The 24445-nt window shown below is 45.7% G+C and overlaps 1 protein-coding gene, 1 long non-coding RNA gene and 1 pseudogene across 9 annotated transcripts in view; 2 read left to right on the top strand and 1 right to left on the bottom strand.

The window, feature by feature from the left end:
* BCAS3 (BCAS3 microtubule associated cell migration factor) overlaps positions 1-24445 on the bottom strand; it is a 469548-nt gene that overhangs the window by 124132 nt on the left and 320971 nt on the right. The gene's annotated exons all lie outside the window — the stretch shown is intronic.
* On the top strand, positions 7167-23592 carry LOC311609884. Its single transcript, XR_014783531.1, has 3 exons — positions 7167-9232; positions 9358-9858; positions 20738-23592. It is a non-coding gene; the product is annotated as an uncharacterized lncRNA (long non-coding RNA).
* Positions 9919-13534, top strand: LOC311609877 (NHP2-like protein 1; annotated as a pseudogene). Its single transcript has one exon. The product of its transcript is annotated as an NHP2-like protein 1 (transcript).

Raw genomic sequence — 24445 nt, 5'->3', positions numbered from 1 at the left:
AGCCCCCAGATTCCTTTTGGGAGGATCATTTCCTGTGGCCTGTCTCCAACTGGCATCAGATCTCAATCCTCTGGGCTCTCATGACTCAGTGTCTTCAAAGGTAAGAGGTAGACATGGACCTCCACCACCTTGAACTCCATGAAGACATCCAGAGAAAGCCAAGCAGAGAAGAAACTGCCTCGGGCTTGAAGGCAGGAGACTTAGATACCTCTGTAGGATGGTCCAGGCTAGGGCCACTCTGAAAGCAAATCTAAGACCCTGACTGCATAGAGTCATCAGGCACTTTGCTGATGTCTACCAGCAGAGGTTGAGAGTGTGCTCAGTCACACACACCACGAAAGGCTTTTAAAAAGTCAGAAAATAAAACATACAGGATACAGTTGTGATTTCGAGGTTCAGAAATCTGTTTAACCAGGATCCATTTTTAAGGGAAAAGGGTGGTACAGCCTTCCTGGTCCTTAAAGTCTAGGAGGAAATATGTACACAGTAGCTTGCCAGGAAAACCATCAAGAACTCAAGTTTCCTTCAAGTCAAACCCCATCACTTAATAAAATAATAAGGTATCGTTCACTGAACATCTAAACAAATTGCTAGGACGTTACCACAAACAGCTCAGGGATAAGAACACTGTGGAGAGTTTCCCACAGAAGCAGCTACAGCAGAAATCCTCACGTCTCCAATCCCTACCACACACAGTATGGCTAAAACGGTCTCTAAAAGAACTGCAAAGAAAGAACACTCTGTTAGGGAAGCTTCGGTCTCCCACACAGCACTAAAGCCACCCACCCAGGCAGAGGCACCAAAGCCAACGCTTCTCAGATTTCGGGGTGACACTGACTCTTCGCCCAGGAGGATTTGCCTACTGTGGGCCCAGGAGTAAGGAGACAGAAGTCTCTGCCTCCCTATAGCTGCATGCGAAGCTTTGCAGACAGTGACCTGGGGAAGAAACACAAGGAAGCAGACTGTAGAAACTAAATACAACTTAACTGGGGAAAGAAGTTTGAGTCTGCTTACCCAACTGTCCTTCTCTCCTCCCCGCTCCCCCGGGACTCTTTGAGACAGTATCTCAGAACACACCGGTGGCAGGCTTGCACCCGGTGATCCACCGGTGGAGACCTCGGCTCCCAGCCGCTGGGATTACATACCCACACCAGCGCATCCAGCCTTAAGGTCTCTTCGTCCCTTGTCCAAGGGTAACCCAGAGGTGAGTCGTGAACCCCTGCACTTTGGTTCTGTTCCTTGGCAAATCCTAAGTGAGATTAGCTTGGGAAAGTATTTTTGACAAGTGACAAAAAAGGGAAACTGCTGATTTTCACCCACTCTTGGGGTGGAGAAGATGAAGGATCTTTGCTGATCTCTGGTAGTTCCGAAGAGGGCAAGCCACACGCAAAACTTCAATAAGTCATTGTGCTCCTCCTGAGGCAATCACAGCTCTTTGGGGGAAAAAGAATGCCCATAGGCGCCTTCAGAACAAGCTGAGGTGAATAGAACAGACGAAGGTATGGGGGAGGGGGAGGGAGGCAACAAAACAGGGTCATTTCACTGTGGTCAGGCAATATAGGAACTGACCAGTTTAAGATGAAAAAACAAAAATGTTCTCACTGAAGTCACATTAACTTGCAGTTGACTTTTTTTTTTTAAAGGTTAAATGATGGCTTTGTTATAGCACTGTTGTCTGGCAGGGGCAGAGGAGGGATAAGAGCCCAAAGGGACAGTTACTGAGGCATTGACTGAGGTGACAACTCTACTTTCTAAACGCACGAGTCTTGTATTAAAAAAGAAATACGCTGGACATAGTTGCGAAGGCAGCTATGAAGTAAGTCATCTTCAGAGTGGAGGTATTGCCACAGGCCGCCAGGGTCCTGCTGAGCGAGGCCGGCAGCAGCCCAGCAGGGCTAAGCCTCTTCAAGGTTTTAAATAAAAAGCATCCACTTAACTTTTATAGGGGATTGTTCCCTAATAACACACAAGGAAGGCGGCTGGTGCTCTTGAGTTTTCCAGCAGGGTTGTCTCTGTGTTGACTCAGGAACAAGGGCACAACTGCGATTTTAACTAGGGTCCCAGCAGGCCAAACAGAGAAGAAAGCCTAAAGGATTTAGGTCTTAGGGGCATTAGCTGAAGGCTCATTCTCCAACGGAGTTCCTTTTATATGTAAATTAGACAAGACTCCATTCACTGGTCAAGCTGGGCTGGCAAAGTAAGGCCAGTCTCTGTCTGAGCCTCGGTTTTCCCAAGGAAGCCAAGAAGAACGGCTGAGAAAAGACACCCCACCCCTCCAAGCTCTCCTTCAGTTTAAGGCATAAAAGGGAGCTAACAAACATAGGCTCCTCAGCTGGCATCGATCACCAGATTCCTGGTGGCTTTGGCCCAGACTGCCCCTATACTCTGCCCTGGGCAACCCCAGTTCTGACAGTCTACTCACTTGTCATGCCATGTGCCCAAGGCTACACTCCTGAAGGTGGCTCTGAGTACAGCAACTGCACACCTAACTAGTGAAAAAAAAAAAAAACCTCCAAAGAATAGCACAAGGTGAGTGCTATTACTAATAACAGCAGACACATATCGAGCCCTTAATTGGTGCCAGGTGCTGGAACTCTCAGCCTGATAACCCAGCTGACATGCTGTGCTCTGTAGATGAAGAAGCTGTGGCTGAGGCACAGAGCAGTTACACAGGTGGCAGACACAATACGGGATGTTCTCACTGAAGTCACATCAACTTGTAGTTGCTTTTCTTTTCTTTTTTTTTTTTTAAGGTAAATGATGGCTTTGTTATAGCACTGTTGTCAGGTACTGGCAGAGGAGGGTTAAGAGCAAACTTAAGAGGAGGAGAACCAGCGAGCAATGCAGCTTCATATTGAGGACAGGACGGAGCTCTTAGGACACCAGGCTGAAGCCAGTGACGGGGAAGCAGATAGGGACTCCAGCACTGTCCAGTGCCCCTGCCTGGGAGATGAGGACAGAGGCTGAGATAACCTTCAGGGACCCCCTTTACCCCTGACCCTTTACACAAGGGGCTCTGTTCCGTAAGGATCCAGGAACTGTTTAATTCCCAGGCTTTAAAAAAAAATGTTCTTCATTTCTATTTTAAAAAATTGCATGTTCCCGTGGCCCTGGAATGCCTGCCTCTGGCCCCTCTGGAGCCCTGGGTTATGTGAAAGCTGCTGTGCCAAGCTGGTCCAGGGGCGGGGCTGAGCCTTCCTGGCTGGCCTGTGACATGCTCCTGACGTACTGTGTGGTCAAGGAGCTGGAACTGGGGGGGCTGAACAAGGGCCAAGCCTTGCACTTCAGCTTCCTGACCTGGCAGCCATTCAGAGAGACCCTGCTAAGTGCTATTTCCTAAATACACTCTCTTTTCATAACAACCTTACCACATTGCTTTCCTTTACAAGCGCTCTTAAAAACGGGAACTGGACTCCTTCTGGTTAATCTACACAGACTACATTTGGAAACCATCAGAAACTGAACTCTAAACAAAACGTTATTAATGTGTTGTAATCTGCCCTCTATGTTGCAGATGAAAAGAAAATGTTTTATAGTTTTGGAGCATACGTTTTAATTGCCTTTTAAGAGTGCATATACTTTTAGTACTTCATGTTATAAAACTGTAGTATCTGTTTCTTGATAACTGTTGAGTGATCTCAGCTATTTTTATTAGTTGCCCCCCCCCCCCATTTCTCATCCTTTTCTCCTTTTTCTTCCTAAACTACCACCCATGGGAAAGTCCTTTAGATCAAGCTTGATATGAAGCTCACGTATTTGGGGTCTTCATTATAAATAGCTTCTTTACAGCCTCCGCCTCCCTATAAAACACGTGTGCCTGAAAACGAGTTCCATAAACAAAGATGGACTGGGTGGCTTTGTACAATAATCCAGCCTCGCTGGGAACCCAGCAGTCTAGCCTTTTCCCCAGTTGCAATGGCTTTTTTTATGGGGGCCAGATGACCTGCCGAGATCTGATGCTCCTGCTACTTTTTCTTAACTGTGCAGTCCTGTCCCAGGGGACTAACACATCAGTCAGCAACCCAGGAGGCTTCACAAGCAGAGTCTTGGATGCACCAGGATCCAGTCTTTTTCCAACAGTGAATTCCGAATTCATTAGAACCAGGTCTGGCATTCACCAGCTCTCCAGTCTGCCACTAGGCTGACAGATCCGTGGGAAGCCAGGGCACACGCCAGTGTCTGGGAGAGTTCTGTTGTTTCACCTTCCAGTTGGGTTTACAACACCTAGATCTTGTACGAGTGAACTGAGCCTGGCTTATAGGAAATGACATGGTTGCTCTGGGTAAAGGCTTTGCTGGGGTAGGGCCAAGGCTTGGAAGCAGTAGTGCAATTTTGTGTCGGGCTCCTGAGTCAATCCTAGTATGAGGAGTGCCCACTGCTCTGAAACATCTCAAGGTAGCCATCGGTCATAAGAGTGTTCTGAGATCATCCAACACAGGACTCGTGTTCAAAGGCCAGACTCACAGACTGCTTGAGCCCGATGGTCTTCCCTAGTGATTGTTTGGCCTACCTCTCCCTCCTGGGCTGGGGAGCAGAATCCGAGAAGGGCAGTAACTCTCCCAGATCTCTGAGCATTTCTACTGTGCAGAGCTCCGTGCAGGAGCCTGGCTTGCAGCTTTCCCTACCAGCTATTGAGGAAAGCCCTGTACTCATGGGAACCCTCTGCCAGGAGTGCCCTGCGGTGACCTTGAAAATGGGAGGCTGTTTCCTTGCTCTTTCTTCTTCTGAGGTCTCTCCAGTGCTTTCTGATGCAGTGGGCATTAGGCCTTAACACAGAAGACGAGCACTCAGTTAGGGCCTACTTCTCCAAAGCAGAAGTTTAGGGAAAAACACCAGTTCTTCTCTCACTTTTTCGTCTCACACAAAGCCCTTGGATTTGCCCAATGGCTCAGCAGACCTGATGCCTACACATACTCACAGTGTAGGAAGGAGGTCTGGTTTATAGATCTTAGGTTTGACATTGCTAGAACTTGTGTTTATTTATTTTGCTTTTCTGTTGTTTTCAGGCAAACTCCCATGCAGCCCAAGTTTAACCTGTGCCTAAGGATGGCTCTAAACCGATCTTCCCTCATGCTGGGAGTAAAGGCCTGGCAGCAGCACCACCTTAGAATTTGTGTTTTTATTTACATTTTCTTCTCTTCCCTTTGTTTAATAATGTATTACTTTATACACGTGCTGAGGAAGGTAAATGATCTAGAACACATTTAGCCATGAAGGTGCATCTCTCCTCAGGACCCGGCCAGGAACTCTCCTTAAAGCTCCTCCCACAACCCAAGGAGAACAGCAGCCATTTCATAATCTTCTACAACGGCGGCTGCTGCTCATATTCCATACCTTGCTATGTGTATGTGGGGGTGGGGGGGGGCTTTTCAAACTTCCTCATTAATTTCAGTTGAGAATCTTTGTGTTAAGTGATATCTTAATACCTTGGGTCATCCCAAAATGAAGCTGCAAGAGCTTCCAGTGTGGTTAGATCTGTCCAGTTTTGGCCAATCAGCTAGATACAGAAGGCCCTTTCCTGCTGGACAGATGACAGGGCAGTTGTAACAACACTGGGAGCTGGGTATGGTGGACCCTAGTGCTAAGGAGGCTGAGGTGAGAGGGTTGCTAGGCTAGCCTGGGCTACATAGTGAGACTGGGTCTCAAAACCCCAAAACCAGAATAACAGGCAGAGAACAGCTACCTAAAGACTCGTGGGCATAACATTCCACCATTTTATAAAGTCTTGTAAAGAATTATTTTCTGCAATTCCTGAAACAACACAGGAGTTTGGGGGGCTTCCCCCTACACCAGTAAAGAGAGAATGCTTCCATTCCATGGGTTTTGGATTAGTGGGGGCTTCTGAGACAGACTTAACCAGTCACACAGCTCTGCTGGGACACCGCTAACATCTCTGCTGAAGATTTCAGCAATACCGTTTTTGGGTGTGTTTCATGACCTTTTGTTCTAGCAAATAAGCCCTTGGAGGATTAAAATTAACTTTTCTCATCCCAGTTTAAGGAGTGCTCTGTTCTGGGAAGAAAATAAAGTCGGGGAGGGCAGGCCTGAGTCAAATACCAGTGCAGTAGTGAACGCAGACACTGCTTTGAGGTCTGTATTTTTAATAAAAATTTATAGGAGTAGTAGGGGAAAAAAAGGAAAATATTAATCTAAGAAAGGTCCTTGAAGAACGGAGCTCTTTGTTTCTAGCACTGATAAGTATGCATTTTTTGAAGAAGTTAGTTATAGGGGTCTTGTGCTTGGTGAGGTCTATCCCCAGCCCTCACAAGAACGCTTGGAAAAGCAAATGCTCTACTTCAGACTTACTGCGCAATGCGTGCTAAGTAGTCCCTCACAGTACCCGATGTACTCATAGAGACCAAATAGAATATTCAATGAAGTTCTGGTGTCCAGTGTGTTTAGAGTCTTATTAATCAGGCTATCAGGATTGGTCATCTGCCTGCCTCAAAGCTGGCTAGATCAATTCCCACAATGACACACTCCTGGAACTGAGTGTCACTGCCCTTCCTGTCTTCTGAGGGAGCACAGACCAGGCATTTTCTCACCACATGGCCTCTGCCCTCTGATCTTATATCTAACCCTCTCTCCCAAGGCCTGAGGCTCTGTGGGAATTCATGCCACACTTAGACCCTCAACTGCTACTATCTTTGTTTTTTTTTCCTTTTTGAAAGGTCCTGGGAAATAGCCTGTAATCGTCACTGGTTTTCTTCTTCTTCCTCCTCTTCCTCCTCCTCCTTTAGATAGGGTCTTACTAAAGAGCTCCCACTGTCCTGGAGCTTGCTACGTAGCCTAGGTTGACCTAGAACATCAACTACAGGTCCCTTGGGAGCTGGGGTGTGCTGGACCCTTCTGTCTTCCTCCTACTCTTGTAAAGTATCAGCCACAAGCCACAAGTCCATTCCTTTAACCAGAGAACAAGGATGTCAGAGCCGAGGCCCACCTTTGAGTCGCCACTGTTCAGAAGGACTCCCCGCCCCCACCCCAGAGGTCGCACCTACAAAGAGTCTGCTTTAGACTGTGTTATTTTCCTTCAGGGCCTCCTCGAAAGGCAAGAACTAAGAAATGTCCAGAGAGGCAGTGAGTTCTCCAAAAGAAGCTAATTCAGAAGAGATTTCCAAGCCTACATCCAAACCAGAAGATATGTGGAACTCAGGAAAGCATCCTAATGAAAGAGCTCAACAAACACCCTCGCTCCCTTTGTCAACCCTCAAAATGGGGAGCAAAGTGCCAACATGACAGCCTTTTAGAGCAGCCAGCCACAACCGCAAGTGTGGCTCCTCTTCCAGCACATGGGTGGGTAGGGATGCAAACCCAGGACAGCTAGCGTGGGCCAAGAGAGATGCACAAGACCTCAGTGTGAGGCCTGCGGGCAGGCCAGACCGGGCCAACCTTGGTGCACAGAGTGGTGCGATCTCCAGCCATGCTCAGGTAGAATTTGCTACCCTGTATTTGCAAAACTCCTCAATAAAATTTTACTGCCAAGGCGAAAGGAGAAACATCTGCTCTGCTCAGGAGCAGCTGTGGTCAGCAATAAGGCAGCTGGTCCAGGGCCAGTGCTGCCGCCACCGCTGGTAGATGGCATTGTGGTCACCAGTAATTACTTTGGAGAATTTCATGGAGTTGAGGATAACTAAATAGACAAAGAATATTTTTATTTTACTTTCTATCTTTAGCTCCAAAACAAGAAAATGGTGACACGTTATACAAAAATTAGAAGGTCAACACAGTCCACATTCTTTGTAGAGGAACTTTTCATGTTTAATGACTAAAACTCTTAGCTGGGTGTGGTGGCACACCACCTTTAATCCCAGAGCTCGGGAGGCAGAGGCAGGCAGATCTCTGTGAGTTCAAGGCCAGCCTGGTCTACAAAGCAAGTCTAGAACAGCCAAGGCTACACAGAGACCCTGTCTCGAAAAACAAAAACAAAACAAAACAAAAGACTAAAACTCTTTACATAAGTATTTAAATGGTACTTGCTGACAAATGACCCCCCCCCTTCATTTGTGACTGGACAGCTACTGTAGACTATATAAGTTTTTAAGTATTTCCTTTCTGATATATGCGGTACACTATTGTAAAGAAAATGTGAAAATTATATTTAGCAAATCAAGACATGGTTCAGGTGTTTTGAAAACCTCAAGTTAAAGTTTATATATTTTCAAAGTTAAATGATTTTGCACTGGGGTGGGAAGTGAAGTGTAAATAAACATCTGCTTAATGTACTGAACTGTGATAATTTTTCATGGACTGACAACTGTCAGACAGTAGCAGTTAAATTAATATATACTGTACTTAAAAAATTAAACATTTGAGAAATAACCTTTTTAGCCACTGGAAAATGACAAAGCCTAAGACATTTCAATCAAGTTAATTTGGGTATCAGAGCAATGCATTTTCCCACCAGAAACTATATGAAAAATCAAATTAAACAAAATGGGTCTCTGAATGCTAGGATAACATCAGGCAATGGAATGGGCATGATTGCTTGTCAATTAGGTTATTACACACACACACATTCCTTCATTTTAAATCATGTCAAAGCTGAATGGTTGATGTTATATCAAAATGAGACATGACTTGTATTTAAAGAGAGAGAGAGAGGGAGGGAGGGACCGAGGGAGGGAGGGAGGGAGGGAGGGAGGGAGGGAAGGAGAGAGAGAGAGAGAGAGAGAGAGAGAGAGAGAGAGAGAGAGAGAGAGAGAGAGATTGATTTTGCTTCTGCCCCTTCCTGGACAAAGGGTCCTGCTGTGTTTCCCAAGCTGGCTTGGCTAATTTCCTAAGTTCAAATGAGTCTCCTGCCTCAGCCTTCTGCACAATAGCTGAGAATACATGCCTGAACAAACCGCACTGAGCTCAGGAATTCTCTTTAATAAAGAGGATACTAACCTGCAAGAACTGGTCTAATTAAGCTATCTGTGCTTTTATAAGGCCATGACAGGTGAGCCTTGTCCAGAATGTTCTAGGTTCTTTCCCTAGCTCACCTTGGAACACGGAACTTCCTGGAACACATTTGAATAGCCTTGGAAGTAGAAGAGGAGGCCAAGAGAACATTTTCAAGCAGCTCTGACTCCGCCCCAAGGACACCATCATGGATACAGATCAGCTTTGGGGCCTCACTAGCTGCAGCGCTCACCTGGGCCAGAAAGGGTGCTTCCGCCCGAGACCTCCCTGAAACAGGGCACCTTGGACAGGTTACTTGATCCTCCAGCTGCCTTTTCCTTTACATGTCAAGGTTTGTCCTTTGCTTTTAGTTCCTACCAAACATGCCCTAGACCCTAAAGAGCTGCCGGCCAGCCCCAATGACCTTGCGGAAGGTAGGAAAGGCAGGCAGAGTGTCCTCTTGCTTTTGTTTTCAAGACACCTTCAGACTGTGAAACAGAAGTAACTTTAGGATTCCCTTAGGAGCTGACATTTTATGAACCAGCATCTCACAGTTGCTAGATTAATGGGCTTCGTCTGAATGCAGGTACAGAAGACACCACTGATTTTGGTTTGAGCACATAAAATTTTCTACTAGAGAGAGAAAAACTGATGGACACCAGATGGTTTGGGGACGACATTTTAAAAATAAGCAATGTTATATAGATCAATAATATTTGATTAAATACTTCCTAAAATTGCAGAATGTCATGTTCCCCCAAGAAAGACAAACAGCAAATCAGAAATACCAAATGGGAAGTAGATTTAACTTCCTGTTAGATCCTGTGTACATCCTATTGGCTGTTCTTCAAGATGGAGTCTCAAGAAGGCAAGCTACCCCAAAACTCTTACATTGAAGTGTTGGAATTTACAAGCATGTGCCACCAAGTCTAATGTGACACCTTTTCCTTCTAAATGCAGACTAGGGGTGGGTGGCGGGTACGGGGTGGGGGGTGGGGGTGGGGGGTGGGGGTGGGGGGTGGGAGGTGGGAGCTGTTCTCCAGTCACAGCAAGGCTGGTGCACTGCAGCCATGACAGAGGCTAATGTGAATCCCATGGCCTATCCCCTCACAGATGCCCACCTCACCAAGAAGCTGCTGGATCTTGCCATACAACTACAAGCAGCTTCAGAAAGGAGGCAAGGAAACCACCTAAACACTCAACAGAGGCATCTGAGTTCACTGTGATGGCAGCGGCCACTGAGCCTTTGGAGATCCTCCTGCACTTCCCACTGCTGCGTGAGAAAGAGTGGCCCTTATGTATGTGTGCGCTCCAGGCAGGCTTTAGGACGGGCCTGTGAGGTCTCCGGGCCTGGCATCACCTGTTCTGTTACCACCAAAACAGGCTCTCAGCTAAAGCAGCAGATGCAGTCCATTCAGCAGTCTACTGAAAGGCTCTTGGTGTAGGCGCCTGTGGCCTCTGCCCTGTCCTGTCTTTTTCCAGCCAGTTTCTATTATAAATATTGTACTAAAAAAAAAAAGGTGGTTAATAGCAGCACTTGTTGCTATTGCAGAGAACCAGAGTTCAGTTCCCAGCGCCCACGTGGCACCTCACAGCCATCTTTAAGTCCAGCGCCCACATGGCACCTCATAACCAACTTTAAGTCCAGCGCCCACATGGCACCTCACAACCATCTTTAAGTCCAGTTCCTGGGGGGGTCTGACACTCTCTCCTGGCTTCCTCGGGCACTGCATCCACATGACAACATACAGTCACACACTCAGGTATTCATACACATAATATGAAAAAAAATGTAAGGTAAACTAAATGAACGATATGAGAATGAGGAAATTTCAAGACCAAATAGAGCAATCCTATGAATTTTATCTACTGTTATTCTTTGATGACATATATTTTTAAAAATAATTTCTAGTCATCCTGTTTCCAGATTCATTCATTTACTCATGGCATTTCCTAAGACTGAATAAAGATTTTTATGTAACTTTCATCTTAACATATTGACAACCAATTTTTTTGTGTGTCTTTTGGTTACTACCTTTTAAAAGATTGACAAAGTAAATCTAAAGATGGAGTATGTACTTGTTAATAATGACGTTATACAATAATGGCAAAGGAACTATAAGTACCTTCAAGTTCCTTCTATTTGCCACTATATTTTTCCTATAATAAATGTTACTTGGAGGAAAATATGGCCTAAGGATGATTTAATTGATGTTTCTTCCCCCTGGCCTTTTGTTTCATTTTCATCCCTCCCTCCCTCCTCCCCTCCCTCCCTCCCTCTATCTATCTACCTCTCTTGAGGCAAGGTCTCACGTATTCCAGTCTGGGTCTGACTTTCCTATGTAACTTGCTATGTGCTCAAGGTGGGGGGCCTTGAACTCCTTACTCTCCGGCCTCTGACTACCAGGGCATACTGCATCCTGCAGGCATGCATCATGTGCTGCCATGCCCAGTACAGGGGCTGCTAAGCTCAAGCCCAACAGTTTCTGCACACTGGACAAGAACTCCACAACTGAATTATATCCACACCCTTGGCCCTTTTGTGGGAGGGCATGGCGGGGAGGTTGAAGCAAGCAGCATGTGAAACACCATCTCCCAGCTCTATACAGCAGTGAGCAGATATCCATTCTTTTTTTTTTTTTTTTTTGAAGTTTCAGGCAATGGATGAAATAGTTCAAATAAAGGATAATTCTGAAGGTCATGTCTAGATCCAACCTAAGAGCACCCACTTTTCCATCTTCAGAAAGTATCTCTGGCTTTGTGGTTGTTGGATGTGCTGGAGATTAATGTCAACTTGGCACTAGCTAAAGTCACTTTAGAGGAGGGAACCTCAACCAAGAAAAGCCCTCTATACAATGGTGCTGCAGGCAGGTAGGCCTGTAGGGCATTTTCTTTATTAGTGATCACTGAGGGAGGGCCCAGCCCATTGGCCGTCCTGAGTTCTATAAGAAAGCAGGCTGAGCAAGCCATGAACCATCCAGTAAGCAGCACTGCTCCATGGCCTCTGCATCAGCTCTTGCCTCCAGGGTCCTGCCCTCTCTTCCTTCCGTGATGGACTCACATTGTGGAAGTGTAAGCCAAATAAACCCTTCCCCCAGGTTGCTCTTGGCCATAGTGTGTTGTCACAGCAATACCAACCCTAAGACACTGGGTTTGCTTGTGGTACGGGACACAGAACCTAGCACCTTACTCATGCTAAGCACACACTGTACCCCTGAGCTACACCCTGAGCTCTGAGTCTTGAGATATAACTGTGCAGAAGCCCAAGTCTGTGTGACCAACTGAACTGAAATTAGAACTCAGGACTCTGATTTTGGCTCTGGGACTCTACTCCTAGAAGATTTTCATGGAAAATAATTTCCTGTCTAATGTGAAGTTCAAAAAGAAGGAAGCTAAGACTTAGCTCAAATCACCTCAAAGTATAAGACTTTACATAGGACCTGAAAGGCAAAAGTCCTAAAAGAAAATGGGAAGCGACTGTGGGCACTGACCTTGGCAGTGAGTTGTTGGATGTCACTCCAGAAGCATGGGCAATAAAGGCAGCTGCAGCAATGACGGAAGTCAATCAAAACCTGAGAGCATTTTGGAGTGCAGCTGCTACAGAGGTTAGTTTGCTTACGACCTGGTCTTACGACGATTACAAGTGCTGGGATTACAGGTGTGTGCCGCCGCCACATTTGGCTTGGTTTAATTCTGTAATCCTGCTACTCTGGAGGCTGAAGCAGGAAGATGCTGAGTTTGAGGCCACCCTGGCGTCCATAGTGAAGCCCAGTTTACAAAAAGAAAACAAGGAGCCAAAAGCGGTGGCACACACCTTTAAGCTCGGCACTCGGGAGACAGGAGCTGGTAGATTTCTGGGAGTTCGAGGCTAGTCTGATCTACAGAGAGAGTTCCGGTACAGCTGAGGCTACATGGAGAAACCCCGTAGAGTCAGAACACAGTCCAAGAATGGGAATTCTTAGTGCTTATGAAAACTGCAAGAAGACAAGAGTAAGAGTCTATGACCTCAGCGTCTTCGTGTGGTTGACTTGTTCCTGGGCTTCCGGGCTCCTTCCAGGTGTCTGGAAGGGGAGTGAGTTTACTGCAGCTGTTGCTACTCACAGCCTTGCAACTGCACAGAGCTTCAACTGTGCTCAGGTGGGGTCTGTTCTTAACCTTCAGGGAATAAACTGCTGGATACTCTGAATAAAGCTGGCTATTGCATGAGACTCTAGCCTGCCTCATTTTAAGCCCCCTGTCCCCAACCTCCCAGGTTCACAAAGTAAATAAATGTTGATAAGCATGCACAGAAAAGGGACTTACTGTAGACTGCTAGTGCGAATGTAAGCTGGTATAAAACATTAAACACTATAGGGGGTACCTTAACTTTTTTATAAATTAAAAATTTAGCAGTTACATTTTGGGGTGCTATAAAAAAAGAAGAGGTACATTATCAAGAAACCTAGATCTTGATTAAAGACCTGTCTTCCTGTCTTTGCCCTGTCATTTGTCACAGTCATCAGAACACAGCAAAGTGAAAGTCTATTTATAGATGAATGAATAATAAAAATACAGTATAATATGAAACATCCATCTCTAAAAAAAAAAAAAGGAGAGGAATGTTGCCAGTTATGAACAAACTTGATGTAAGCTAGTTATGGAGGATAGCTTCTACCTGGTTCCATGTATACACTAAATCTAAAACCTACAGACCCTCACAGGAAGAAAGTAGAGTGGTGAGTCCTATGGCCCAGTGAAGGGAAGGTTAGGAGGGTCAGTCTCAGGGCACAGAATTTTGCTTATGAAAGATGAACAATGACTGTGGATGTAGCTCAATGGTAGAGCACTTGGCCAGTATGAATTAGGCTCTGGCTTCAATTCTCAGTACTGGAAGCACGCACACACGACAGTAAGTTATGACAGATTTATGGTATAGTGCTTTGCTTCTTAAACTGTGGTTCACAAGCGCTTATGAGGATCATGTAAATGAATATATGGGTTGTAAAATATTTGGCAACAGTAAAAGGCTCCTGAATGTGTAAAAACTAACGTTTAATTCAACATCAAACATGGAATGAATCTGAAGTGTTTTCTGTCAGCACTCACCTGTGAGTGGGGTGGTGAGATTTCACTGGGAATCTGCTTCTGTACAGTCAACATGGCACCAAGGAACACTGCCTGAAAACCTCAGCTCAGACTTCAGACTAGTGTGTGGCAGGCATCAATTTTACTGCACATCTGCAGCAGTCTGCTCTTATAGAAACATAATTGTTGAACTACCATTATTCTTTCCTATAGGAGTATGAGTTCATCTTTCCTTGGATTGTATTATGCTACAATGTTTCATTTTAAAATGTAAGCTGCTGAACTGAGTTGAATTTAAAAATATTAAATGAATTTTTGTTTTTGGATTAAGACAGAATTTCTACCAATTTTTAAAAAGGCCTTGTATTACAGTCAGAGTCTCTAGAGGAACAGAACTCATAGAATTAATATCTCTCTCTCTCTCTCTCTCTCTCTCTCTCTCTCTCTCTGTGTGTGTACATATGTGTGTGTGTACATATATGTATGTATGTATATGGGATTTATTAGAACGGCTTACAGGCTGTGGTCCAGCTAGCACAAACTATAGCTATCAAGAGAAGGTCCAACAGTCCACTAGTTGTTCAGTCCACGGGGCTGGGTGTCTCAGCTGGTCTTCAGTATATGCAGTAGGCTCTAACGCTCCTGAAGGAATGGACTTTCTAGTAAGCAGGTAAAGAGAAAGCCAGCTTCCTTCTTCCATGTCCTTTATATAGGCTCCCAGCAGAAGGGGTGGCCCAGATTAAATCTGTCTTCCTGCCTCGAAGATTGAGATTAGAAGTGGGTCTTCCTACTTCAAAATATTTAATTAAGAATAAAAACCCCCAGCGGCTGGAGTTATGGCTCAGTAGTTGAGAGCACTGGCTGCACTTCCAGGGGACCAGGGTTCAATCCCCAGCACCCGCATGGCAGCTCACAATTGTCCCAAACTCCAGTTCCAGGGGTGCTGACACCCTCACACAGACAAAACATGCAGGCAAAACATGAATTACCATAAAATAAAATAAATTATATATTTAAGAAAATCCCTCACAGGTGTGCCCAGCCATTTGAGTTTTAGTTAGCTCCAGATGTGATCAAGTTGACAACCAAGAATGGCCACCACAGGCCCTAAATACAGCCCTGCCATTCTGTATGTGAAATAGCATTCTCAGCATTATTATAAAGTCAAATACTGAAAATGTTGGGTATACTAGATATCCTTTAGTAATGCACACACAGCCAAGATTCAATTATTTTATAAAAAATAAAAAGCACATCGATCTAACTCATAAAAACTTGATTAAAAATGTTATAGATAGAGTTTCCTGCATTCCAGGCTGGCCTTAAACTGTGCTGCTGAAAAAGACCTTGAACTTCTGATCCTCCTGTACCCATAAACCCAGACTTACAGGTGTGCTCCAGGTGTTACGTGGTGCTGCCAACCAAATCCAGGGCTATGCACACAAGGCAAACACTCTACCAAGTGGGCTACGCCCCCCAGGCTTCTTTCATCTTTAATGAATTATAAAATTTATGCATACCAAAGAATCATTGGGTATACAATCACTGATCAATTCATAAAGTTATATACATTAAAAATGTACAACTCACCAGGTATGGTAGAATATGCCTTTCCTCCCAGCACTCAGGAAGCAGAGGGACACAGACCTCGGTGAGTTCTAGGCCAGGCAGAGCAACATAGTGGAGAACCTGTCCCCCCACACCCCTGCCCCCCACCCAAAAGACAGAAAGGAAGGAAGGAAGGAAGGGAGGAAGAGAACAATCACGTTTCAATAAAGCAGTGTTTTTTGTTGTTTTTTTTTTTAATGTCTGGTTTAAGGAGTCTCTTTAGAAAATGTATTACTTTTCTGTTACTGTGATGAAGCTCTATGTCCAAAAGCAAATTAAGAAAAAGAGAGTTTATTTCAGCTTATGGTCCCAGAGGAAGGAGTTCATCCTGGTGGGAGACATGGCAGCAAGGGACATACAAGATAGCAGGAGAAGGAAGCTGAGAGACCATATGCTTAACCACAAGCACGAAGCTAAGCGCATATGAAGGGGGAGGGGCTTTAAACTCTCAAAGCCCACCCACAGTGACACACTTCCTCCAGCGGGGCTGCATCTTTCCCAAGGGCACCACTAAGTAGAGAGTAAGTGTTCAAACGCCTGTGGTGGACATTCTCATCCAAAGCACCACAGAAGAACCGGCTAACTGAAGACCGTGCATAAAATAAGGCTCTGCAGGGGGAAAAAGCACAGATACCCCTGGAGATTACTAGGTTTCATCATTATTAGTAGCAATAGGAGTAATTTTGTTTTGGTTTTTCGAGACAATGTTTCTCTGTGTAGCCCTGGCTGTCCTGAAACTCACAGAGATCCTCCTGCCTCTGTGTCCTGCGTGCTGAGAATAAAGGCATGCGCTAGCACTACCTAGCAAGCGTTACTGACTCTTACATTTCTTCCTTCACTAACAAACGGTTGGCTGTTACAGAAGGCTGCAATTCAAATTGTAGCCGGAAACCAGAAGTAGACAGCCAAAGAGCCAAAGACAGATGGGGATGCCTAGTGGTCACCCCGGATCACACACTGGTCCTATCCCCTGCTACACATAAACCTACACGTCAGTGGAAAAGCAAACTCCTGGAGTCACAACCAGTCAAGCTCACCCACCACTGACTCAGTCGTGCTAACTGAATTTAATTGTCGGTTAGCTCTTCTGAGGAAGGGACGGGGAGTGAACTGAAGTGGAAGGCATAGGTATCTCATGGTAAGAATCTTTTCATGGGGTGCACGCCTTTAATCGCAGCACTCTAGAGGCAGAGGCAGGCGGATCGCTGTGAGTTCAAGGCCAGCCTGGTCTACAAAGGGAGTCCAGGACAGGCAGGCTGTTACACAGAGAAACCCAGAAAAGAAGAAGAGAAGAAGAAGAAGGAGGAGGAGGAGGAGGAGGAGGAGGAGGAGGAGGAGGAGGAGGAGGATCTTGATCTTTTCATGCCACAACAATGGAAAATTCCCAAGTAGAACCAGCATGCTAATCTAACCCAATACCTAAACTATTTTTGCTTTTGACTTCATCAAAACCATTTTAAAAGAAACAGACCTAAGAATGCTTCTTTTCTTCAGGTGAAGGTTTTGTTAAAATTTACTTTGGTGAATTTAAAACCAATTTAAAAGAAATGGGCCCTTTACCTAAATGGCTCTGTGACAGGTAAATAAATACATTGTTGTGAATAAGATAAAACTCTTAGAAACTTCCTAGGTATGTACAATAGGAACTGACAAATGCATCTTTCATACTTTGAGACCAAGGCTGCTCCTGGCTCCTGACCTCTTGCCTCAACTTCCTAAGTAGCTCAAACTACCCTGTCCAACTAAAGTCCAAACATCTTTATCTTTCTCCTCTTCCTCCTCCTCCTCCCCCTCCTCTTCTTCCTCTTCCTCCCATGAGCTCAGGCTGGCCTCCAGCTCCTGACCCTGCCTTAGGCTCCTGAGTGCTGAGATGACATGGGTGTGACCAGCAGTGCCGATGGTGAGGTGAAGAGACTTGAGTGTCTAGAACCAGCTTCCAAGTCTGTCCCTGCCATGCATCCTCTGCAGGTGCAGCCTTATCATCTATGAAACAAAGACATTTTTCTACCTAGCAGGATTATCGCAAAAATAAGAAACTATACACAGAAATTGCCTTGTGTGTGTGTCTGTGTGTGTGCGCGCACGTGTGTGCATTGCTTTGGCAGCACAGTCAGAGGTCCCAGACACCCAGAAAGTATTCTTGCCTACCCCAAAACACCAGGAGAACGTGATCTGCACACTGAGCCCCAAGTGAAACATATTTCCAACATATTTAAGATGCCAGGAAAAGATTTCTAGGACTGTGAATTTTCAACACAGCAGAGATGGTGTCCTACACCTGAGTGTTCTCTTAAAGAAACAAATTCACATTTAAAAGGTAAAGTTGTAAAGCCATTTGATTAAAATAGTAATAAAAGAGTAAACATTAACCCAGAATTTCTCCTTTGCTCTTTATAATTCCAAGTGTATCACCCCCCCAGAGTAAGACATTTTAGGATTATCTTGATTAAAATCTTTGAGTTCTTAATTTTAAGTAGGAAAAAGCTAATCTCTGAAAGCCAAGTTTAATACTTTTAGCATGATCTAGATCTTAACGGTTGCATGTTATCCTCTGCTACTCCTGAGTGACGCGCTGAAACAAGATCAGTGGCAAGAACTGAGTCCTTTATGTTAATCTGCCAGCCGCTGATAACACACAGACGATTACCAGCAGCTGGGTAAGGTAACTCATCCTCAGACCTCCACATTCCATCGGCTCTGCAGGACATGGAAAGCTGCTCCCTGCACTTTTAATAGCTTTTCCAAGGGTCTCAAGAACTATTGCCTAAAAGCTTTGCGGACTGAGTAAAACCAAAAACCCAAGTTCAGAAATCTGTAGAGCTACAGTCAGTTCACAGCCAAGCGCTCCTCTAGGGTAAATGAGTATCTTTGATGGGATTGCCACTGAGACTAAGATCTGAGCTCCAAATGCCACGTGCAGGGAGATGTCATCTCAATCCAAGATGGTGGTGCCAATAAGCCACATCTATCAATTCTATGGTGACTTGAGCTTTCACATTTCAAAATTGAGTGTACAAAATCAGCTCATGTGTATTTCTCAAAGAAGAAACTGACTTGGAGGTATACTAGATTGCACACACCTGTAATCCCAGCACTCAGGGAGGCAGAGGCAGGCCAGCCTGGGCTACAAAGCGAGTCCAGGACAGCTGCCAAGGCTACACAGAGAAACCCTGTCTCGAAATAAAAAACCATATCTCTCTCCCCATGCCCGCCTCCAAAAAAGGTAAAACCTTAGGTTTCCAAGTGTTTGGGCTTCTTACTTGTTTATCTGGACTCTGTAATATCCATTTTGATTTTTGCTATTTCTAGCCCATAAACCCATCACAGGAGGTTGGCCTCAGGGCCCTGAGAGGAAATCTGGCTTCCACCTCTGGGACACACGTTTCAGTGCTTAATTCTCACTGACCCTGCCAATCACCCCTCCCAGGAGCCACAGCCTGGCTTACAATAACAGAGTATATCAAAGAAGACAGGAAAGAAAACAAGACAGTGGCAAGGTCAACAGAGGACAAGAATATGGTGATGATAGCCCATGGAAACTGGGAAGCAGAGAGCCAGATACCAAGGGCATCAGATGTATTTTCCAGAAAAGGCAACGGCACAAAGGCTGACACCTCACCAAAGGCAGCTCTTACTGCTTTCAAGTCTCTGTGAGAAGCAACTATATGAAAAGACTGCCTTCCTGTGACAGTCAGTCAAACGGAAGGGCCTTTCCCAGAGTCTCACTGTACCCCACACGTTTAAAGCAGTGTATGGTGGCAGTCATCCCGCCCACGTCTTCTCCAGCGTGGTCATTATCCACATAGGGAAATTCTCACACACCCACCACCCGATGTGGAGGTCTCTGTGAGGAAACACGCGTAGTTCACTCTGCACTTTGATCATAAAGTCAGCAGGATTAAAGGGGTAGAGACTGGTGCTGAAAAGTCAGGCTCTGAAAGCTAATCTAGGTTTAAAACACCACTCATGCACTGTATGGGCTTGGGAAAGCCACTGAGTTTCTTTGAGTCTCTCAGAGATTTTGAGAATTTAATGTCCTGGAGTACATTTCCAACATATGTGAATTTATTAAAGGAAAGAACGTTCAATGGTCACTTCCTCCTTTACCAAGGGCAGCTATCTTTTCTCCCTACTCACTCACACCACTGTTTGTATTTCCTGCCTCAGTTGCTTTGCCCTCTGCATAAAGTCACCTTTGAAGGTTGGCCCTAGCTGCCGTCCGCATGGGCTCAAACCCTGCTCCCCAGGGTGCTTATCTTCATCACCACATCACTAGAAGACTCTTACTAATTTGTAAGCAATTTTTTGTTGAAGGGAAGGTCTCACAATGTTACCCTCACTGGCCTAGAACTTGCTATGTACACTACGCTGGATTCGAACTCAGATATCTGACTGCCTCTGTCTCCGAAGAGCTAAGATTAAAGATGTACACCAACACTGCCCAGTTTTTGTAAGCTTTTTACAGTTGCTTAATTTTGTCATCAACTGTGACCATTTACATAAAATAGAGTATCCAGCATGCAGCTTTCTCAAGGAGAGCACTTACTATAAAGGCAGCTAATGGAATAAATGAATAGCAATTACTCTCTCTCCAATACAAGATCTAAGAAAAAGAATCCCTGGCTCTCGCCCACGCCCCTTCCCACAGAGCAGCAGCAAGATACCACTGGTCATCACGTCATGCACTGCAGGATGCAGAAGTGGCCAGCGGTCCAAACTATGATAGTTGGCACACCGCTCTTTGCACCCAAGGAGTTAAATGGAGTCCTGGGGAGATAAGAATCTCTGGTTTTATCGCTTGGTGAAGCTGCACGAACGAAGATCCAGCTGCAATCGGAACATTCCAAGCTCACAAGGCGCCAAGTTTTACTAACTATAATTTAACGGGTCCGACTGCTGCAGTCCAAATTCTTGTTTGGATAATCAGCCTTTGTTTGAATATGCTCACAAACCCCACAGGCTAGCATTAGCCTCTGAGTCTGTCATGTGAGCTGATTACCCTAGCTCCCAGTAGCAGAGACTCATACACAGAGGAGGATTATTTTCCTGGCATTACTGTTAGCTAACATATAATCAGCACCCCCCCAACAGTCTGCATCTCTCTTCCACAGCCTTCCCCAACGAACCAACCTCTCCCCACCTCTCTCGCTCGCTCTCTTCAAAAGTCTTCCAAGTTCAAACAAAGTTGAAGGGTGAAAAGGTCAAGAAAGTTTTGTGGCTGTGGCTGCTTAGAGAGAGGTAGGCTGAGCCAGGGTCTCGCCTCCACGTCCACTAAAAGCTCAAGGCTCTCATATTTCACTGTATTCTGCAGGGCGAGGGTGCCTTGACACAATCTGTTTGGAATGAAATTAAGCCCTTGTTAATAAATTTTAACATAATAGAATAACTCCACCTGCCAAACCATCACATTGGTGCAGGAACAACTCAAGTGGCTAACTCATTTGTCAAAAATGCCAAATTCTCCAAATTGTACATTTCAGACAAAAAAGACACTCATTTGGGATCAGCCCAGCCGGTCTGTCTGCAAACCTCTGGCTATCAATACCTGAGGAAGACTGAGGAACCCTGTACCTATCCCCTCCCTCAGCCTCCACCGCGCCACTCAGAGAGCCCAGAAGGCACATTGGAAGTGCCCAGGACAGAGTGTGGCTGAGCATTTAGTATCCCGTTTTGGTGGGGGGAGTTTTGAGTCTGACACGTGGTTCTCACAATCAACGCAAAAGCCCTTGGCTGGCCAATATCACAGCTCAGGGTGAGCTGGAATCACCCACGGGAACATGGCTGATAAAAATGACTCAAACCAGGCAACTGTGAGAGAGAGTGCAAGGCTGCTCCAGACATGGGGGTGCTGGCCCACTCGCAGCATGGCAGCCACAGGGCACCCAGAGAAGGAAGGCCACTTCCTCGAGGGGAGAGAGGGCTGCTGCCTGAAGTTGACAGCTGCAACAGGACACATTGGAACTCCTCCCTGGATGCCTCAGATTTCAGTCTTCTCTAGCACTTTACTAGAGTCTGCAGGGTCTTTTCGGAGAGGATGGGTAGGACCCAGAACACTTCAGCCTTGCTCACAGTCAGAGAAGCAGACATGGGAAACCAAGAAAATCCCTTCTAGGTCAAAAAATTCCAAAGTGCTCCAGAGTCCGGGTCATCAGTGCATGGGAGAACAAAGAAGGAGGCTGGACTGAAAAGACCAAGTGAGCACAGCTGAGGAAGCTCCAGGGTAGGCAGCTCCCCTGTTCCTCATGGAGAAGTTTCAGAGACTTGCACATGCTTAGGCCATGCCAGTCCTTTGTATTGATGAATTACGGCTATCACTACCCTAAGTCATACCACAGTGCAAGACTGTTTCTCTCTCTCTCCCTCGTGTGGGTAGAGAATAAAAAGTGAAAATACTAAGACCCGATTCACATTAATTGGAATTATAGAGTGCCACAGCTGGAAGAAAGCTCTCCTAAACTGGAGCAAGAAACACCCAGAGCTGGCGGCAGAGCCGGGAGGGAGCCTCCCAGTAGCCACCATCAGCCAAAGCATCTCCTCTTGTGTCTGTTTTAGATATTGGGGTCCTGCCTACAATTTTATTAGAAAACAGCTTCTGCTATTGGGAGAGGAAGAAGGAGAGGACAGGCTTAAAACTAAAAGAGCTTGCCTGATCTTTTCACTTTAAAGTTACACAACAAAAACAAAACCAAACCGCAGGAGACAAAGGCTGCAGCTTGCCCAGAGTGCCTCAGAGTTACTAGAATCCTTTTCCAGGCTTCTGGCCCCACTCAGGGTTCAGATCCATGCCAGGTAGGTTTGCCCGTTGTTTTGGTCTTCTCTTTATTCAGTCTGGGCAGTTAAAATAGAAACACTTTTTTTTTTAAACCTAGCATAAGAGGCCACACTAGCATTCGAGTTTAGAACTGGATGATGTCCCAAGAAGAGCTGGGCTGATGGCCGGCAGCAGCTATAAAGTCATTTCTGCAAAAGCAATTAGCCACACAAGGATCTGGGGAACTCAGATTTTACTAGGAAACCTGTAAAAGCTGGGGGTCAAAACACTTCCCTCCAAGGGGCTCAAAGGTGTGACGACTCGGGCATTCCGAAGCTGCGCCAGGACGTTCAGTCTTCACTCTCTCTTCCCCTGTCCCCTGAGGAGCACCACCAGGTAATGCGGAGGGGTGCGGATAAAGATACTTTTAGAGCCTTCTTAAGTAGGAACAAAGTTTATCACACTACTACTTCAATTAGTCACCCCTTTGGTCCCCAGGGAGGGTCACTGGGCTGCAGATTCCTACAGAGCAATGGCTTCTCCAAGGCCTGAAACAAGCGCAGAGGCACAAGGCTCCATCTGGAAACACAGTCAGACTGAAGCAAATTCCATGAAATTCCCAACTGAGGAGGCGAAGTAACTTTACTGGCTCAAGTCCTGCGGTAGTGATATCTTAAGCAGACACCTGATTCTCAAATAACGATAAGGAAGATACGACGATCAAGACAACAGCCGTCATTTCTGAAAGATGGCACCACAAGGCTTCAAAACGTGCATAAAGCAGGAAGGTGAGCACCCAAGCCAGACTGAACTAGGACCGCAGGAACTGTCCAGAATTAAGACCAAGTCTCATGTAACTGCCTACCCAACTTCCACTTTCTAAGTGCTGACGTCACAGGGATGTGCCCCCAGCCTGGTTTAGGCAGTGGTAGGGATGGAACCTAAGGCTTCACACATGCTCGGCACCCTCAGGTCATTCTCCACTCATGAGAACAGTGGTCCTGGTTGTCAGAAGCTAGGAGCAGGTACCAGGGACTGGGAACATTGTAATATTCCAATGCCAACAGTGTCAATTCTAAAAGACAAATAATCCCTACTCTTGTGGTCAGATAATAATTTTGAGGAAAATTACCCTTTTGTTGAAGTGTGTCTAATTCTAAATTGCTGCCTTCAGTCTCCACGGTTACACAGAGACAGTTCTATCCAGAACCGAGGGCCCCTAGGCTATACGGATACACAGCATGCTGCACAGACAGCCCCTCCTCCCCCCCAGCCACCACTGCCTCCTCACATGTTCTGAAAGTGTGTTTCTCAGGTGCCTAGCGTGGCTCTGCATTTCAGATCTGGACCTGAAGGAGGACCAGGTTAAAGCGGCTTTGCCACATGTACGGCACTGAGGCAGTTCTAAAATAAACTTTATAAACCTGGTTTTGTGAGTCAGGTGTGGTGGCACACACCTTTAATCCCAGCACTCAGGAGGCAGAGGAAGGCGGATCTCTGTGAGTTCAAGGACAGCCTGGTCTACAAAGCAAGTCCAGGACAGTCATGGCTACACAGAGGAACCTTGTCTTGAAAAACCAAAGGGGGGGGGGGGGAAGAAAAGAAAAAAATTAATAGTGGTTAGGAAATAACAAAATCAATACAGAATATGCTACATTTGTGTGTAAGTGAGGATAGTATAGTGTCAACATTAATTTTTAGGATTAAACACTGATAGCAGGCTGTGGCTGCAGAACCAAGGACTGGTCAAAAGGGACATAGTTAGTGCCTCCACACTGCTATTAGAGCTACTTGAATGAAGAATTTAGAAGTGTGAGAAAGTGATTCACCAATTCGGACTGGGGCTGCCTCAAAAACATGATCAATGATGGTTTCCTGTGCAGGCCGTATCTGGTTAGAGATGTCAGCGTGCCTATGGTCTCCACAGCTTGCAAGTGTAACTGGGTTTAAGAGAATCTCAAAGCAAAACAGTAAAGGATTTCCCTACCGCTAAAACAGTTCAAAGCCCAGGTCTTCAAAATGGGAGTCACAGTCTGGTGGGGGTGGGCTGGGGAGGAGAGGGGAGAAGCCAAGCATGAACCAGAGAAAGATCTCTGCACAAAGGGTTAAAACACATTTTCCAGCATGCATGTATATGCACCA

The sequence above is a fragment of the Acomys minous genome, assembly GCF_964271855.1.
Source record: "Acomys minous genome assembly, chromosome: 12".
In the NCBI taxonomy this organism is placed as follows: domain Eukaryota; kingdom Metazoa; phylum Chordata; class Mammalia; order Rodentia; family Muridae; genus Acomys; species Acomys minous.
Note: the sequence above shows the minus strand (reverse complement) of the source record. Positions and strands in the feature narration are given on the sequence as shown.